Source organism: Coregonus clupeaformis, chromosome 3, assembly GCF_020615455.1.
Source record: "Coregonus clupeaformis isolate EN_2021a chromosome 3, ASM2061545v1, whole genome shotgun sequence".
In the NCBI taxonomy this organism is placed as follows: Eukaryota; Metazoa; Chordata; class Actinopteri; order Salmoniformes; family Salmonidae; genus Coregonus; species Coregonus clupeaformis.
Window position 1 is genome coordinate 8771517 of NC_059194.1, and position 20580 is coordinate 8792096.

The 20580-nt window shown below is 44.6% G+C and overlaps 1 pseudogene; it reads right to left on the bottom strand.

Moving 5' to 3' along the window:
• Positions 1-20580, bottom strand: part of LOC121538215 — a 128309-nt pseudogene that overhangs the window by 86079 nt on the left and 21650 nt on the right.

The following is a 20580-nucleotide window of genomic DNA, read 5'->3' on the forward strand; positions in this document are numbered from 1 at the left end:
ATCCCATTACCTGGGCACACAAACACACGCAAAGTCTTGGGAATTAAATCCACCATTTGTTTTCATTTGCCACTGTGGTTTTTCTAATCCACAAAGCCAAATCATCTTGGTTTCTCTGAGCACAACTGTACAAAACTACTTCAGACGCATACTGCATGAATGCACGAATACTTAGAGCTTAGTGTCTTTTTACATAACTGATTTCGACGGGTCGAAATGAGGCGAAGGAGTGAGAACTGGGGTAAACTGCTCTATCATTTACCAGTAAACAGAGATACTAATACCTTGAGATAACACTGACAGACACGCTTTCAGAGAGACATCCTGTGCCATGCACCACCACCCTGTTGAGAAGTGTACAGTCAGGAAAACAGAGAATGAACTCTAATCCTTTAAAACAGCACAAATAGAAATTCCAGAGAGAGAGAGAGAGAGAGACAGAGAGAGAGAGAGAGAGAGAGAGAGAGAGAGAGAGAGGATGGAGATGGAGATATAGAACAAGACAGATAATGAAAAAGAGAAACAGAGAGAAAGGAGGCAAAGCTTGGAGATGATAACCAACACAATACATATGACCTGTTTTGACTGATGGGCTTATTTATTATTATTATTACCACACTCTTTTAGAGAAGATTGATTTCCTGCCAGGTCAAGTTTGGGCCCAGGTAGCCTTCTGTTGGATGAGTGGCAACACAGGAGAAGTACGTCATTTAAATGGTGAGAGTTGCCCATGACCAGTGTCTGCTAGGTGGATAGCTGATAGTTCTTCATGCTGGGGTGAAGAGCCAAAGGAGATTTATAAAACATGAGAATGTTTACCTCTGGCCAAAGGTCAGTGAAGACACCTTTTTACAACAGACTGTCCTTGTTTTGAAGACTAAATGCACTGCTGTCACCCAAAACAATGGCACTTAAAAGCAAAGTCTATGATGGATGTCTGGGAATGCCATCTGGTTGAATGGTGATTGGCTGTGGTCAGGTCTACTAGGCAAAATAACATTGACATCATCAGGCAACTCTATGATACAATACATTTCACAGATACACCAAAGACTACAACGAACTTTACAAAAGGTCAAGGCACATTCTTTGCTAAGGGCTTTTGATAGGCTTGGGAAGTTTGTAACCTGAAGCTATAAGAAAAGGCTACAGTAGACTGGTATTCAAATATTTACAAACTGGCCCAAAAATTATAGTCTAGAACAATTACACTGTGATTAAAATTAGAAATGTCCAACGTTAACCATTGGCTTGAAAGATACTGACAGATGTTCAGTGACCTATGTTTGTTTGCATATACAGCTAAAGTTATCTACAGCGTATGCAAACACAAGGCATGACTAACGTTGTGATACGGTGGTGGAGTTTTAAACTTAGTTAAACCTTTGTTTTTACTTGGATGTGTTTTCCTTCCCCATTAAAAGGTACTAGGAGGTATGCAATGAGTTAGAAACCTATTTCCTCTCTTTTTTTCCACCCTATGGTTATTAACAAGGTTCTGAGAAGAACAGGTCAGAGGGGTCAGATTCCATAACTTTGCAATCATGTGTTGAAATAAAAAAATTACTTGGGAGAGGTTGTTTGGTCCATTTTGGAGGTTTAAACAGCTCTTTGGGAAGCGGCAATTATTAGGCTACAGGTTAAAACGCTGAAAAGGACCATTGATTCTGTCAAGATACACAATGGAGGCATATCAATTACCAATGGTGACATGTAGACTGTGTAAAATTACACAATTTTCATAGATAACTAAAGGGCAGTATGCGCTGGGGTTCCAACCTCTAGAATAACTTTGCAATCTCCTGCATGTGTGCCTTTATTTGTGAACTCATAGGCCTTCGCCTACACTCTTGCCATCATAGAATGCTAAATGCCATTGTGTAGAACAATCTAATAGCCAATGGAGCCAGCAAAACATTAACATGTTTAGAATCAAATATGTAAAGCAAAAGTCTAGCTACAAGAGTAATACCCAGACATAATTATTTACGGCAGAACAGTATCCGATGTGGCGCCATCTCCTGTTCACAAGATAAACTACACAAGCCCTGTTTTGAGTGGAGGGAGGGGATAATTTTTTTTAAAGTGCATGCCACACCAAACATCTGTTTTCCACAGATCTGATAAGAGCCCAGTTCGTAACTTCTGGTTCCAAACAAACTCCATCTGGCAGTAATCACATATACTGTAACTTTCTCCTGACAGAACGGAGGGAGCTCAACACATATTAGGGTAAACAAACAGGCTATTCAGTAGAATAACAAACCAACATTATACTTCCTCAATGAAGAAGTGGCTTATGGATATGCTATGTAAACATTTTGCATACATCTTCAATTAGGGTAGTGCCCGAAATGTTAATGAAGTGACTTTCTTCACTATGTTGAGGTGAAACATGAGGGGTGTGTGTGTGTGTTGGGGTGTGTGTGGGGGGCTATTGTAGATGGACAGCTGCTACAAAAACAGAGTGACAAGGCTAGAGGGGTCTTCCCCAAAGCAGGCTGGGTAAATATCCTGGTGCCACTCATCAATCGTCACAGGAGACTCAAAATGGGTCAAAGGTGGGACAGAATGATTGGTGCAATACAAAGGCCTGTTGAACTGTGGGAATTTTGGGGGCAAAAAGCACCAGATAAAGGGGAATGATTGAAGTAACTTGTATGATTAATTTCCGGTATGAAAGTAACTGTAGTTTAATACAAACAGGTTGTGTAAACAGTCTAAGCTGTATTTGTTGGAATTATTTGAAGGAAAAACTTCATGCATTTTATTGGTGAAAATAAAAATCAAGCATTGATGTCAATAATTCCATGCTATGAAAAGAGATTTGCAGTAATTTCATTAATATCCTAACAAATGCCACATACAGCTGAAGTCGGAAGTTTACATACACCTTAGCCAAATACATTTAAACTAAGTTTTTCACAATTCCTGTCATTTAATCCTAGTAAAGATTCCCTGTCTTAGGTCAGTTAGGATCACCACTTTATTTTAAGAATGTGAAATGTCAGAATAATAGTAGAGAGACTGATTTATTTCAGCTTTTATTTCTTTCATCACATTCCCAGTGGGTCAGAAGTTTACATACAGTGGGGAGAACAAGTATTTGATACACTGCCGATTTTGCAGGTTTTCCTACTTACAAAGCATGTAGAGGTCTGGAATTTTTTATCATAGGTACACTTCAACTGTGAGAGACGGAATCTAAAACAGAAATCCAGAAAATCACATTGTATGATTTTTAAGTAATTAATTTGCATATTATTGCATGACATAAGTATTTGATCACCTACCAACCAGTAAGAATTCCGGCTCTCACAGACCTGTTTTAGTTTTTATTTAAGAAGCCCTCCTGTTCTCCACTCATTACCTGTATTAACTGCACCTGTTTGAACTCGTTACCTGTATAAAAGACACCTGTCCACACACTCAATCAAACAGACTCCAACCTCTCCTAATGGCCAAGACCAGAGAGCTGTGTAAGGACATCAGGGATAAAATTGTAGACCTGCACAAGGCTGGGATGGGCTACAGGACAATAGGCAAGCAGCTTGGTGAGAAGGCAACAACTGTTGGCGCAATTATTAGAAAATGGAAGAAGTTCAACACGACGGTCAATCACCCTCGGTCTGGGGCTCCATGCAAGATCTCACCTCGTGGGGCATCAATGATCATGAGGAAGGTGAGGGATCAGCCCAGAACTACACGGCAGGATCTGGTCAATGACCTGAAGAGAGCTGGGACCACAGTCTCAAAGAAAACCATTAGTAACACACTACGCCGTCATGGATTAAAATCCTGCAGCGCACGCAAGGTCCCCCTGCTCAAGCCAGCGCATGTCCAGGCCCGTCTGAAGTTTGCCAATGACCATCTGGATGATCCAGAGGAGGAATGGGAGAAGGTCATGTGGTCTGATGAGACAAAAATAGAGCTTTTTGGTCTAAACTCTTGGGTACAACCCCAAGAACACCATCCCAACCGTGAAGCATGGAGGTATAAACATTATTCTTTGGGGATGCTTTTCTGCAAAGGGGACAGGACGACTGCATCGTATTGAGGGGAGGATGGATGGGGCCATGCATCGCGAGATATTCGCCAACAACCTCCTTCCCTCAGTAAGAGCATTGAAGATGGGTCGTGGCTGGGTCTTCCAGCATGACAACGACGCGAAACACACAGCCAGGGCAACTAAGGAGTGGCTCCGTAAGAAGCATCTCAAGGTCCTGGAGTGGCCTAGCCAGTCTCCAGACCTGAACCCAATAGAAAATATTTGGAGGGAGCTGAAAGTCCGTATTGCCCAGCGACAGCTCCCGAAACCTGAAGGATCTGGAGAAGGTATGGAGGAGTGGGCCAAAATCCCTGCTGCAGTGTGTGCAAACCTGGTCAAGACCTACAGGAAACGTATGATCTCTGTAATTGCAAACAAAGGTTTCTGTACCAAATATTAAGTTCTGCTTTTCTGATGTATCAAATACTTATGTCATGCAATAAAATGCAAATGAATTACTTAAAAATCATACAATGTGATTTTCTGGACTTTTAGATTCCGTCTCTCACAGTTGAAGTGTACCTATGATAAAAATTACAGACCTCTACATGCTTTGTAAGTAGAAAAACCTGCAAAATGTATCAAATACTTGTTCTCCCCACTGTACACTCAATTAGTATTTGGTAGCATTGCCTTTAAATTGTTTAACTTGGGTCAAATGTTTCGGGTAGCCTTCCACAAGCTTCCCACAATAAGTTGGGTGAATTTTGGCCCATTCCTCCTGACAGAGCTGGTGTAACTGAGTCAGGTTTGTTGGCCTCCTTGCTCGCACACACTTTTTCAGTTCTGCCCACACATTTTCTATAGGATTGAGGTCAGGGCTTTGTGATGGCCACTCCAATACCTTGACTTTGTTGTCCTTAAGCCATTTTGCCACAACTTTGGAAGTATGCTTGGGGTCATTGTCCATTTGGAAGACCCATTTGCGACCAAGCTTTAACTTTCTGACTGATGTCTTGAGATGTTGCTTCAATATATCCACATAATTTTCCTTCCTCATTATGCCATCTATTTTGTGAAGTGCACCAGTCCCTCCTGCAGCAAAGCACCCCCACAGCATGATGCTGCCACCCCCGTGCTTCACGGTTGGGATGGTGTTCTTCGGCTTGCAAGGCCCCCCTTTTTCCTCCAAACATAACGATGGTCATTATGGCCAAACAGTTCTATTTTTGTTTCATCAGACCAGAGGACATTTCTCCAAAAAGTACAATCTTTGTCCCCATGTGCAGTTGCAAACCGTAGTCTGGCTTTTGGAGCAGTGGCTTCTTCCTTGCTGAGCGGCCTTTCAGGTTATGTCGATATAGGACTAGTTTTACTGTGGATATAGATACTTTTGTACCTGTTTCCTCCAGTATCTTCACAAGGTCCTTTGCTGTTGTTCTGCGATTGATTTGCACTTTTCGCACCAAAGTACGTTCATCTCTAGGAGACAGAACGCGTCTCCTTCCTGAGCAGTATAACGGCTGCGTGGTCCCATGGTGTTTATACTTGCGTACTATTGTTTGTACAGATGAACATGGTACCTTCAGGCGTTTGGAAATTGTTACCAAGGATGAACCAGACTTGTGGGGGTCTACCATTTTTTTCCTGAGGTCTTGGCTGATTTCTTTTGATTTTCCCATGATGTCAAGCAAAGAGGCACTGAGTTTGCACCTCCAATTGACTCAAATTATGTCAATTAGCCTATCAGAAGCTTCTAAAGCCATGACATCATTTTCTGGAATTTTCCAAGCTGTTTAAATGCACAGTCAACTTAGTGTATGTAAACTTCTGACCCACTGGACTTGTGATACAGTGAATTATAAGTTAAATAATCTGTCTGTAAACAATTGTTGGAAAAATTACTTGTGTCATGCACAAAGTAGATGTCCTAACCGACTTGCCAAAACTATAGTTTGTTAACAAGAAATGTGTGGAGTGGTTGAAAAACAAGTTTTAATGACTCCAACCTAAGTGTATGTAAACTTCCGACTTCAACTGTAGATCAAATGGAGCGCTTCCTTTGCACAGTGGAGCCAATTCTAAAAGCTGGCTAAAGGAGGTAGATATGTAGGAAGTAGACACTTGCCTCAGCTAGTGGCTGAGAGACCAACAGCAGACCGACCCAAACTATGCTTTAAGTACATGCAGACTCCCTGTCTTTCCATGTCATTCCCTCCCTCACACCCTCCCTCCCTCCACCACTCTGTCCATCAAACCAACAAGGCCCCAGAAGTCCCTGTGCTCCATCAATATGCCGACAATGTGCCTCATTGACACACAAACATCCCATTAATCTTCATTTGTCTCATCATATCCTGCCATTCTCATGGAAATGGTCGCCTTCTCCTGTGTGTTGACAGTTTGTGGGTAGTGGTGGAGGGGTGCAACAGTGGGTGGTTCGGGAGCGGAAGCGGGGTGCCAGCCCAAGGGAGGGTCCCTAAAAAGTGCCACTACATTTGGCGGCTTGCATTTCCCATCACGGCTAATGTGATTCGCATTCAAATAGCGCCACCCCACTACCACCCCTCTGTAGGGGGGCAGGCTAATCTGATTTCTCAGCTGCCTGGGACCCCTGCTTCCTGACAGCAGCAGCAGGGTTTGCTTGGTGGGGCTGCTGGAGATGCCTGGGGTTTCTCATCCCCCCCCACAGGGGCTCGACCCCGAAATGCTAACAGAGCTTAGAGTGACAGGCCAGGCAGTAGCAGGGGAGGAGGAAGGAAGGAAATGGTCTTCAGTTGCTAGGAAGGCCAGGGAAGTGTCAATTCTCCACTAGTGGCCCTGGAGGGGACTTCCAGCTGTTCAACTATCCATAAGGGAGCACTGTGAGGGTCTCTCCCACCATGGGGTCTCTGTAGCCACCTGTCACATATTGGAGGAGCCAAAATGTCTGCCATAACAGCAGTGGGAGTAGAATGAAGTTCGCCCTAGGCACTGGACTAAAGGATATCTTTGGTGTTTTAGACTTACCTCAGTTTTAAGTCCCCCCCCCCCCACCAAATCACTCCACATTCCAATAAGAGCAGACAGACGATTCCATTTCAGAAAGCAGAATATGTTCAAATAGAGTAAGTACATACATAGATGGGGGAGACAGGAAGACGGAAAAGAGGGAGATGAGGGAAGGATACAGAGAGAGAATGAAAAGAGGGAAAGATACAGAGAGAATGAAAAGAGGGAAGGATACAGAGAGAGAATGAAAAGAGGGAAGGATACAGAGAGAGAATGAAAAGAGGGAAGGATACAGAGAGAGAATGAAAAGAGGGAAAGATACAGAGAGAGAATGAAAAGAGGGAAGGATACAGAGAGAGAATGAAAAGAGGGAAGGATACAGAGAGAGAATGAAAAGAGGGAAAGATACAGAGAGAGAATGAAAAAGAGAGAAGAAGAGAATAAAGAAGAGAGAATGAAAAGAGGGAAGGATACAGAGAGAGAATGAAAAGAGGGAAGGATACAGAGAGAGGATGAAAAGAGGGAAGGATACAGAGAGAGAGAATGAAAAAGAGGGAAAGATACAGAGAGAATGAAAAGAGGGAAAGATACAGAGAGAGAATGAAAAGAGTGAAAGATACAGAGAGAGAATGAAAAGAGGGAAGGACAAAGAGAGAGAATGAAAAGAGGGAAGGATACAGAGAGAGAATGAAAAGAGGGAAGGATACAGAGAGAGAATGAAAAGAGGGAATGATACAGAGAGAGAATGAAAAGAGGGAAGGATACAGAGAGAATGAAAAGAGGGAAGGATACAGAGAGAGAATGAAAAGAGGGAAGGATACAGAGAGAATGAAAAGAGGGAAGGATACAGAGAGAGAATGAAAAGAGGGAAGGATACAGAGAGAGAATGAAAAGAGGGAAGGATACAGAGAGAATGAAAAGAGGGAAGGATACAGAGAGAGAATGAAAAGAGGGAAGGATTGAGAGAGAATGAAAAGAGGGAAGGATACAGAGAGAATGAAAAGAGGGAAGGATACAGATAGAGAATGAAAAGAGGGAAGGATACAGAGAGAATGAAAAGAGGGAAGGATACAGAGAGAATGAAAAGAGGGAAGGATACAGAGAGAGAATGAAAAGAGGGAAAGATACAGAGAGAGAATGAAAAGAGGGAAGGATACAGAGAGAATGAAAAGAGGGAAGGATACAGAGAGAGAATGAAAAGAGGGAAAGATACAGAGAGAGAATGAAAACCCTTAATGCCTGCGTAGCGCCAGGCCTCTTTTTCCCGGGTGTGTTTTGACAAGGCCCAGGCTCTGCCTTTGATCAGCACTCAGGAAGTTTCATTAGGAGATAGATGGAGGATAAGGAAGAGGAGGATGGGAAGCAGAAAGATAGAGAGAGAAAGAAAGGGAGAGCAGGAACTCTCTGCTGGTTCTACCTTATCTATCATATCAGGCCGGTTGGTTGTGGCCAGCACGGTGACGTCCCCCAGCTTTCTGTCAGGAGCTGGGCCAGGACCTGGTCCCCTACGCCACCAGACCCCAACAAACTGAGAGCGCAAAGGTGGAGAGCGGAGGGGGCGAGAGGAAGGGGAGAGAGTATAGAATGTGGGGGGGGGGTTGATAGGGGAGGAGAGATATAAAATGTGTTTTAACCAAAAATGTATCTGTTCAAGATGTCAGATCCCAGCCCCCTGCACTGAGAAATAGTAAGGTGTTTATTTTCCATAGCACAGTGCAGTCTCTCCCTCCCTCTCCTGCTCCCCATCGCTGTCACACACATACGTTTGTTTTATCCTTGTGAGGACCAAACAATTGATTCCCATTCAAAATCCTGTTACCTAACCGCTAACCCTAATTCTAACCGTATGCCTTTTTCCTTGTGGGGACCAGCGAAATGTCACCACTTTTCCTTGTTTTACTATTTTTGTGAGGACTTCTGGTCCCCACAAGGACAGTAAAACAAAAAACACACACACACACTCTTTCTGTCTCTGTTCACAGAGCCAGCGGAAGTGCCACACGTCATTACCACAGATAAGGCCACAGAGGAACACAAAAGAGGCCTGTCAGTGAGTTATGGTCCTGGGAGGAATAGGGAGAAGGCCTCATGACAAAGAGAGAAATGTGCCATGGCTGCTTCTGCCTCTCATCCAAAGCCTGGTTTCTTTCTCTTGCTCTCTTGCTCTTTCATTCTCTCGCTCTCGTGCTTTCTCTCTGGACCCAACGCCTCCCTCCTTTCCTCTCTTCCCTTTATCCGTCTGTCTCCCTCTCACTCTGTCTCAGACTCTCTACTCTCGCTCTCTGTCTTTCTCTCTCACTATCAGATAAATCATTCCAACAGATTTGGGCAGTTATGGCAGGTAGGCTTGAAGATTTACAGGTGCTTCACGTCAAGAAAGGAAAACACAAAATATCACTCTTCCATCTCCAGCCCAGGCAGTGTCAACAGTTAAATTCCAGCTCATGAGCAATGAAGCCACTTCATTGATTAAATGTGGGAAGTTAAGACCAATAAATAACCTTTATAGATCACTGCTAAGTGCATTTTTCAAATGGCCAGTGGCCTGGAGATATGAGCTCTGCTGCAGTGAACTGACTGACTCCCCTGCATCAAGTCATTTTGAAAGGCAACTGCAGAGTCGTGGTCAAATAACTGCTTCAAATCCGGTCAATTCAGTAAAATCAGACATGGAACTCATATGAGAAGATCGCTCATGTAAGTTGGGCATTGTGTCAGGTCGAATACCATATCCAGTCCATTCCTGAGTTGACCCCCAACTCTTGATATGTAGCCTCTCATGCTCTCTCGTCTCTCTCATCTCTCTGCAGCAGACATACAGTGAGCAATATGTTTGGAACATCAACTCAGAATAAAATCACTGTCGCAATACATATAGAATCGTGAGAAACACAATACATATCATATCGGCACCTAAGTATCGTAATAATATCGCATCGTGAGATCCCTGGCAATTCCCAGTCCTAGTAAGCAGATAGAAAATGTCACCTTACATGCACTAATGGCAAAATGGTTTTGTTAAGAAAGGACACAGTGACCCATCCCAGGCCCTGTCCAATTAGGCTTGAGGGAAGGCCACGTTTGAACCATAGCTGGAGGGGTCTTTTGTCTGTTCCTTCACCACTGACTTTCAGTGGGGGTTTACCGGGAAGTACGCCTCATATTTGGCTTCCCCCATCTGCTGTGGTGTACACAATGAAGTGCTTGTTTTCTGCGGCCTGTGTCCTCTCTCTGTCCGTTTTTTCTTTTTCCTGAAGCCACAGATGTTCCCAGTGCCATCCCATTGATGCGCCTCCGGATAGACTGGCTCGTCTGTGTGTCAGTGTGTGTGTGTGCGTGCGGGCGCACATGCGTTGCTAGCAAAGCACTAGTGGACTGACTCCATAGGAACTCCACAGCTGGCATTACACTGGACAATAATTATACTGATAATGTAATTATTGTGGTACTATAGACAGTCAGTCATTCAACGAGTAATTGGGGAAAATACATGCTATTCAGTGTATTGAACTAGGCTGATGATTAAATGGTGCCTATCTTTCCCATTAATTTAGGTTTGATGCGTGCTTCCAGTTTTCAGAATAAGATATGTGCTTGCAAGCAGTTGCCGTGGTCATCAAGTCTGCAGTATTACGTTTATTAGGTAGAAAAAGTTTTGAACTTCATTTCTGAGACAAAATACCTACCTTCCTCTTTCTCCAGCAAGAGCGTCAATCTCATCAAAGAACACAATGGAGGGGGTGACAGCTCTGACCTAGTATAGACATATGTGAGAGAGGTATTAATATACAGTAGATGCATATACATTATACTGTAGAATATTAAAGCAATTTCCTCTAAGCATTAGTAGTCCTTATATTCCTAGTGTAATGGGTATATAATAGACAATGAAAGTTGGCCTGGTACTCACCTCTCTGACAGCTCTCTCAGACTCCCCTACAGATTTATTTAGTAACTCTGGACACTGAAAGACAGAGAGGGAAGTTGGTTCTCCTGTCCAGTGATTCATTATAGGACCAGGAGATTTCCGTACGAGGACCCTAGTTATACAGTAGGCTATAACTATTATTTAATATCAATATAACACTAGTAAACGCTCAATAACATTTAACCTAGTTAGCCACAAGCTAACTAGACCACTATTTCATATCTGACAGGAACACACCTCAATGAACAAACCACCACAAGCTAGCCCCACCACTATTTAATATCTGACAGGAACACACCTCAATGAACAAACCACTGAGAACCTTTTGACAACCCGCCAAGAAATCTCTCAGAGATTAAAGGGATAGTTAAGAGGTAGAGAGGAAGCGAGGGGGGAAAAAATATCATTAAGAAGGAAGGCAGAGAGGACAAAGGAGGTAGGGTAAGTAAGGCTGCTGGGGCCACTCTGCACCCTCCCTCCCTGCCTCCCTCCCTCCGAGGCGGATAAACCTCCACTCAGCCCTTCAGGATGCACTTCCTCCCCCTGCAATCCCCCCTTTTCAACACCTCTGGGCTGGTGGGGAGACGACACTTCAGTGGAAGCCCTTTTGTCTCCTCAGAACACGACAACACTGTGGAGACTGACACATTAATCCCCAGTACCTCTGTGGTGGTTGCCCAGGCTGAGGGATATGCTGTTCTGTTGATTTATCTAGCCAGCTACTCATTGGGAGGGATACATTCTATGTAGGTACATTTCTATTTGGCTAGAGAAACAGTGATATTGGTGTGTGTGTGACAACATGTTAATAGGGTGTTAGGGTTTTACTGTACACAACGCAAGTAGTATGCATCTAAAAGCATAGTGAAGCAAGGGGAAAAATACATCATGATTTTGTAATTGTAGAAGTATTAGCCAACTTCTTACTATTTTATTTTGCTTAAACATCAAGTGTAACATAATATGAACAATTTGGGTTAAAAACTTTAAAGATAATTTTACACTGCAAGAAGTCTTTAAAGGTAAGTCTTTCTGTGTAATATAACAGCCAATCTAATCAGGCTAGCTGACCATTTCTGTCATCGCACCCGGCAACAGCTTCCAAAATAAGCGCCAATTAACAATCAGTGAACTGATCAATCAATCTCCATCAAGGGGCCTAGACAGAGCAGGGCGAGGGAGAGGGGTGGGATGAGGACAGCATAGGGGATAGTTGTGAATTGGGGTGGAGGGAGAGGAGGGGGAAGAGGGGATGGGGTGATGAATGAAGAGGACAAACATGGGGTCGGAGGGGTCAAGTGAGGAGGCCTGTAAGTCTGCCTCCAAGGAAGCCAAAGATTCTGAGGTCCTTGAGATAATCAGGGACATATCCCTTTGTTTTTTAACTGGGGTAAAGCCAAGAGAATGGCTGCCGATGGTAAATCACTGAGCATAGCTAAGTACAGTATGTTTTCAAAACGGAAAGATGCGGTGCTAGTTTTACTAGCTATAGTTGTAAATGTAAGTTCAAAATCCCTAGTTGTGTAAACATCAAAAGGTCCATGCTATGTCAGCCATAACAAAATAAACTGTGCTTGAAGGCAATGCACACCATGCAACTGCAACACTGACGCATTACAAAAGTATGCATTATAGGGGTGGGATTTAGGGAACCCTGTAGGTGTAGAAAGGTCTAAAAAGGACACTTCCCTGCCCGTACATTGACCATTTGGTGGAGAATGCAGGCAACAATCAAACTTAGAATAATCAACACCTTAATGGCAAGGAAGTTGAGTCTGCTCTCGTTGGCCAGAGCCTTGGCGATCATGGCTTGAAGCAGCCTGGGGTCCATGGAGGAATACTCCTTTAGGGGGCTGGATGCGGGTGAAGGCCTCGGGGTGCCTGAGGGGCCACTCCACCGCCTGCTTCAATTTCAGCTTCACCTGCTCCATGCCTCCCACATCCAACCAGTGAACCTGCAAGGGAAACAGTCTAACAGGGAAACAGTCTGCAAGGGAAACAGACAAACCCTTCGGACACAGCTGGGAACTGGGAGAAGAATACAGAGGTTTCATACACAATGGAAAGAGAGACATCCCCAATGGGCTGTAAAGGGTGGCAGTTTTAATGGAGCATGGTATCCAGCAGTGGTATGAAAGCTTCTTTAGAAACCTACTCAAGAAAATCCACGTTTTCCATGGTAGTTTTTCAAGTCAAAAGTAATATCCTTACTGTGGGCCAAGAAAGTTGTTGGTTCAGTTTGTCCAGTGTTTATTTCTCTCTACAGCTGTAATAAATCAATTAACCAATCAATCAATCACTGAAAAACTGTTTGTATTTTTGCTCTGTGAGAAAGATTTGGAATAATAGGCATACAGTACAAGAAAATGTTGAGATTCACGACAACAAGTATACGACAGGAAAAGTATTGGGCCAGATCTGGGCTAAGGGTGAAGCAGCAGACATTGAACGGAGCCAGCAGCTGTCCCTTTGACAGATGACGGGCCGAGGCGCACGACTCCAGGAGATAAAACAGATAAGGAGAGCAGGGGTTGGCCAGAGCAATAAGTCCCCCCCACTTCATCAGTGTGACTTTTCCTCTCCCTCTCTCTCCCAGTCTACCCCCCCCACTCCTCTCCTCTCCGCTCCCTCCCTCTCCGCTCCCCCCTTACTCTCCTCTCCCCTCCCCTCCCCCTCCTTTCCTCTCCCCTCCCCTCCCTCCCCCCTCCTCTCCTCTCCCCTCCCCCTCCTCTCCTCTCCCCTTCCCCCTCCTCTACTCTCCCCTCTCCGCTCCCTCCCCCCTCCTCCTCTCCGCTCCCTCCTCTCCACTCCCTCCCCACTCCTCTCCGCTACCTCCCTTCCTCTGTGGTAACACATCCCAGGCCACCGGCGCCGTCTCCCGGGAACGGAGCACCTAATGGAAACCTGGCATCCGGCCACATACTGTAAATACCACATGCTGAACAATTTATGGAGAGAGAGAGATGATAAAGATGGTGAGAGAGAGAGAGAGAGAGAGAGAGAGAGAGAGAGAGAGAGAGAGAGAGAGAGAGAGAGAGAGAGAGAGAGAGAGAGAGAGAGAGAGAGAGAGAGAGAGAGACACAGCCTCCTCCTGCCAGAGTCTATGGGGTGTAAATCAATCAGGCAGCTTCAGGTGCCTCTACCCTGCCAGGCCAGCAGCAGATGTGCACAGTAAAGATTTATACACCTTTTCTCCCCCTCCCCCCTATTTTGTTTTGTTTCTGTTCAGGTTTTCTGCAGACAAAAGAACATAGTGCTGGCGTAACAAAAAGGCAACATTAATTGCAAGGTGCTTTTGTCACGAACATGGCGGATGTGGAATTAGAGGGCGCAGTTTGAGTCACACCTTGCTGTGTTGATTTTATTCCCCCTGCCTCTTTCTCTCTCTCCGTGACCCAGTTATTATCTTTTACTGTTGTTGTCTGAAGTTTACAAGGAGCCTCTCAGGGTCCCGGCTTTGATGGGGTTGCTGGGGCGGTGGGAGAGAAGAAGGGTGGGTGCGGCAGAGTTGTGGTGGGTACTTCTCCTGACAAGAACTTGGAGAGGAGAGGAAGTTGAAAAAGAGGAACAACAGAATGGATCTCTCGGCTACAGCTACCAGATCAAAATATTAAAAAGTCCGGTCGGCCTGAGAGAGAGGCGTGCTCTTGCCCTCTCCTCACCCGGGCTCCATTGGAAGTTTCTTATATAAATGGATTAGAAACAAATGTTTGCAGTCATGTGGATATAATCAAGTTGGAGCTCTGCGGCCGACCCTTCAGCTGCAGTACACTGGGGGAAGGAAAAAACTCAAGTCCCTATTTTGTTTCCAGGAACTGGCCACAAGAACTGAACGTCTCGGGGTGAGCTCAGTGCAGAGGAAGAGGAGGAGGAAGAGGAGGAGGAAGGGCCTTTCTTTTTCTTTTTGTTCTCTCACTCTCTGGCAGGAACCGACATCGACCCGATCTGCTTTCAATTAGTACTGGAGATGATGTTAGCCTCTTCCTGTCCGTTATGTCTTGCACATGCAAACTCCAAAACATCCTGGAGTCTCACCGCTGTCCCCCCACCTCTCCCTCCACTGAGTGTGTGATTCATCTCCGTTTCAGGGAGGGCAGCATTATGACCTGGGGGTCATTTCCATCCGATGCTTCCTCGGTTTAAACCCTCTGTGAAAACCGCACGTCAACAAAAGTAATTGTGGATCTGAAAGCATCTTCTCTAATGCACAACTTACTTAATGCCTCACTGTAATATTGACATAATACATTGACTGGTAGTCCAATGAGTAATTAAGCCATTTTTGCTCCTGAGAGAAGATATATTTCGATCCCTGAGGAAGTTTGTTGACGTTTCTGAACATGAGACTAGAAGACACTTTCCGTTGTGCCGGTGACATCAGCAGAGTTGTTGTTCCATCTTTTGTGTCACTCGATAAATCTAATGACGGTTAAAAGGACATTTTTATGCCGACCTAAAAGGGAAACCAAGGGGCCATAATCCAGACATACCTTAGGGACATCGATGGCGACCTGCCTCATGGCATTTGACCTCCGACATGGCCCACTGAAGGTCCTGGAAAGTGACCGTCACTGTCCCCATCAATTGGAGGTCCGATGACTGGGAGCCACTGCCGAGAGCACGCCTCAATGCATTCAGCCCTGTAAAAAGACCAGAATGACATCAACATATTTGTTGATGTACCGACGTTTCCAGATCTCTAGGTTTAGGGTGGTGTAGAGAGAATAGTGCATGGTGGGTAATAAGAGAAAGTCAATTCTGAGAAAGAACATGATTTTGTTAGAGATGGACATTTTGCATGTCTAAGATGTTGTGATGATGTGTACAGTTACTAGGAAAGATGCCCTAGTTGCAGTAAGTCATGTTTGAAACATTGATAGTTATGTCCTGAGGGGAACATCAAGACTGTTGTTCAGCAATGCCACCTTTCTCAAGGCTAGTCTTCAGAGACAAGACATTTTCAAAATGTCAACAATAGGCTAAGCCTCCCTTTCCTCCTTTTACTAACGACAGGCCTTACAGTGATGGACAGTTTCCCACACAAGTCCTTGGCAGCCGCTCCATGACTCCAAACACACACTTACTTTCACACAGTAGAACTTTCACCTACCTCTCAGGCTCCTACATGTCGTGATGACGAATGCCTAACGAATGCCTAATCTCTAAATGAACGCTAGTTTCCTTCACTCTTTCAATTCAACAGGGAACATTGGACACGCATAGCAAAGAAGAAAAGCTGGAGAGGAACTTTAATTGACGCTTTATGTTTGAGATTAACTCTCTCGACTCGAGGCAACTCCGTTACCTGCTGAGTATAAAAAGGACACAAAAGGACAACGGTACTAATAAATTCATCTGTGCATCAATATCAGTGGAGGATGTTGAGTTCGTGTTGGGCCTTGCAGAATAGGGTCACAAAACGATGAGCCAGGGATAGAAGTAGGCCCTTGTACAGTCAGTCAGCATTCCAAGGGGCCAGGGTGATGATAGCTTATGAATAGGCCACATAGGCGCTAGCGACGAGACAGGGAGCACGCTAGAAGGAGGAAGGGAGCGAGAATAGGGCTTGACAATCATCTAGGCTACATTAGCATCACTGACAGTGTAGGATTAGAACAGGGATAAAGCCTTGTTTTCCGAGTGTGTCTCTTATAATACTGTGGGATTTGAATTCTGAATTGGCTTTTCTTGAAAAAGATTTCGGGAAATCTCAAAGATCCTCACAGTGCGTGTTTAATACAAAGGAGAAAGGGTTCTTCCTGTGGGTTGTGGGTAATTTGTCTTAAACAGTCTGTCAAATACATAATAGAAAAGGAAATAGATACATCTGAGTCCAGTCAATATGAGACAAGTGAAATTATGTGCAAGGATCAAGGGCAAAATCAATTCTGAATAAGGCTGGTTGAACTCTTTGTGCAATAGATAGTAGATACAAATATGACTGTGAAAATGCTGAATGAAAAGCTGCTGCTAGGAGTAAATCAGCCTGACTTTTAAAGAACCCTACCCCATGACATTGCAGAAAGATCTGCACTCAACTAGGCCTCCTGCAGCTCAGTTGGTAGAGCATGGCGCTTGTAACGCCAGGGTTGTGGGTTCGATTCCCAAGAGGGGCCAGTATGAAAAATGTATGCACTCTAACTGTAAGTCGCTCTAGATAAGAGCGTCTGCTAAATGACTAAAATGTCAAATGTAACTAGAGTAGCCTCCGCTCATAACCAGTTGTTTTATAGATTCCAAGACATGCAGGTAAGATAGCAGGCATTTGACGAACAAATTACATGGTGGCTGAAGGCATGATTACAACTGACGCACTGAACCCACAAACAATGTTTTCAGCCTCAAGGCTGAGTCTTTCTTCTCCGGAAAAACTCAATTTCAGCCCTCTACCCATCACCACCCTTCTCCTCCTTCCCGCCCCGTCCAAGTTCCAGTTAAGATGGCCCTAGCTCCAACTCAGCCTGGAGGCTTCCTCCTCTCCTCAAAGCTGGGGCCAGGGACTGGGGGGACTGGAGTTGGGGATGAGGGCCAGGGCAGACGAGAGGGGATTTACGATCAGACAAGACTGCATCCTGTTTATATTTTCCAGGATCCGAGGAGACTTAAAAAAGGGAGAGAGAGAGAGAGAGAGAGAGAGAGAGAGAGAGAGAGAGAGCAAGCGAGAGACAGCGAGAGAGAGAGACAGCGAGAGAGAGAGACAGCGAGAGACAGAGAGAGAGAGAGCGAGAGAGCGAGAGCGAGAGAGCGAGACAGAGAGAGCGAGAGACAGAGAGAGCGAGAGACAGAGAGACAGCGAGAGAGAGAGACAGAGAGATCAAGAGAGAGAGACAGAGAGAGCGAGAGAGAGCGAGACAGAGAGAGCGAGGGTACGTGAGAGGAGCCAGCCAAGGTCAGTGTGTTCCAGGTCCTGGGCCCTACCCTTGCTGCGAACAGTCTCCTCTCCTGTCTATTTGCCTTTGAAAAAGAAGCCCACTTCAAAGTGGGGTGACCATGAAAGCCTTCGCACCCTCTCACCTTACTGTTCACTGTCAGATGTGTTCAAGTGCTTCGTACAAAAAAACTATACGGTTGTCTGTGGTGCTTTAACACGAAATTGTCGACAGTATGAGAAAGAAAAGTCTGCACTCATAAGGCTGAAGTGCTCAAAAAGCCCAGAAATGCCATCTTCCTGGATTGACAAATGTTTCTTGCAGCTAAGGATATTGCTATCGCCAATCGCTGGACACAACATGCTACAGTGGCTAAGGAATAACCTACTGAACAAATACACCTAAGGAAAGTCAGACCAACACATCCCTAGCTAATACTTAGTTAGCAAGTAGATTCATGAACCTGATTAATGTGGTATCCAGCCTGGAATCTGGATAGCCCAAAGGCAAAATAAATGTAATTCAACAATGTGACTCAAGCATTTTCGCTTCAGGGATTCTATCCCCTGGCTAGGCTTGGCTCGATCAGAGCACACATTTGGTTTAGTTATGAAAACATCCGATGCACTGTTAGGAGTGAAAAAAGAAGCAACATAACAGAGTTTAATCTGAACCTTATGTGGACTCTCTTTTCTTCACTCCTTCTTTCCTGAATGCTTCAAATTCACCAGCAATCTGCGGGGAATTGAGAATTGGGGCCCCTCCACTTCCAAGAATGCGCATTTGCAAAAAATGCCACTGGACCCAAAATAGGTATGGGACGGCAATTACTTTTTATCATTGCTCAAATTGGCTTGGAGAGGAAGAGGAGACAAGGTGAACGTGAGGGCTGTGGCCTGGTAAGAAGAAGGAATGTTCCCAATTATCTGGCCCCAAAACAGGCCCTCCCCGACAAGGCCGTTTTTAAGGGTCAACTCCACCAGCCCTGGTCTCACCCTGGCCCTGAGCATTGAAAAGAAACAACCCCTTGAGTAAAAACAACAGCATCTTCCGATAGAACGTGAACCAAGTCCACATGGTAAACATATCGAAGACATTGGTGCATTCTACTACAACTAACATCATTCACAAATGACTACCTTGGATGAATTTGGGCAGTTAAAGCACACCATTTTCAGCTTTGCTACAAAGACAGGCAGAGGAAACTGAGGTAAGTCTAGTAGAAGTGAAGTAAAGTTCCCCCTGCTGAACAACAGCAGTAAGTAATTTATCTAAGTGTCCATCTGCACTCCTACAACATGTTCCACATTTCCTTTAGACAGGAAAACACCCTCCAGAAGTAGCCTACTTAACACCACTCCCCCATCCCCAGGCAGTTGTCAGCAGAGCTGTGTGGGTCTCAAGCGACGTTGTCCTCAAATGAATTGTGAAACACTTTTGGCATTACACCATTAAAAAACAGGAACATTTTCATTACTCCGAGGGGCTTCCGGAACACTCTTTGCACCTGTATTTACAATACCCAACATCTGTTCCAGCGCTGAAACACTGCAATAATATGTGCTCTTAAACACACACACAGACAGAGAGATAGACAGACAAAGGGAGATAGACAGCAAGAGAGAGAGAGACAGAGAGAGAGAGAGAGAAACAGAGACACAGAGACAGAGAGAGAGGGAGAGAGAGACAGAGAGACAGAGAAACAGATAGAGACAGAGAGAGAGAGACAGATACAGAGAGAGAGAGAGAGAGAAACAGAGACAGAGAGAGACAGAGAGACAGAGAGACAGAGAGACAGAGAGAGAGAGAGAGAGAGAGAGAGAGAGAGAGAGAGAGAGAGAGAGAGAGAGAGAGACAGAGACACAGAGAGACAGAGAGACAGAGAAACAGAGAAACAGATAGACAGAGACAGAGAGGGAGAGAGACAGAGAGACAGAGAGACAGAGAAACAGATAGACAGATAGATAGAGACAGAGAGACAGAGAGAGAGCGATAGAGAGAAACAGAGACACAGAGACAGAGACAGAGACAGAGAGAGAGAGAGAGAGAGAGAGAGAGAGACAGAGAGAGACAGAGAGAGACAGAGAGAGACAGAGAGAGACAGAGAGAGACAGAGAGAGAGAGAGAGAGACAGAGAGAGAGAGAGAGACAGAGAGAGAGAGAGAGCGATAGAGAGAAACAGAGACACAGAGACAGAGAGAGAGAGAGAGAGAGATAGACAGAGAGAGAGAGAGAGACAGAGAGAGAGAGCGAGCGATAGAGAGAAACAGAGACACAGAGACAGAGAGAGAGAGAAAGAAAGAGAGAGAGAGATAGAAAGAGAGAGTTATAGACAGAGAGAGTTATAGACAGAGAGAGAGAGAAAGAGAGAGAGATAGAAGAAAATACAAAATAAGACAAAATAAGTACAGAAGACAAAGGACATCAAAGTAAAACAGTCCTCTAAAAGACACAAGAGAGAATAATACAAGAAACAACGCTTCTATTGCAACAATGTGTACCACGTTGCTATGGAAATTGTTTACCCACCAGACATCCAGACGGAGAAAGCTAAGAAAAGTTTCAAAGGTTTGATGATGGGGCAGAACCATGAATGCCTGTTTGCAGATCTTACCAGTTGCAAAACAAGAGCAAATGTAATACCAAACGAGGGCACATATGGAAAAGGGTTATTTGCAACAATTTCCCTTCCTCAAAAAATAGAGGCATCAGCCAAGGATGTCAGATCAGCATTTTTGAAGAAGCTGACCAGAGCAACACGTATCAAAAAGTAAACCTATATAATAATGGAACTGTATTGATAC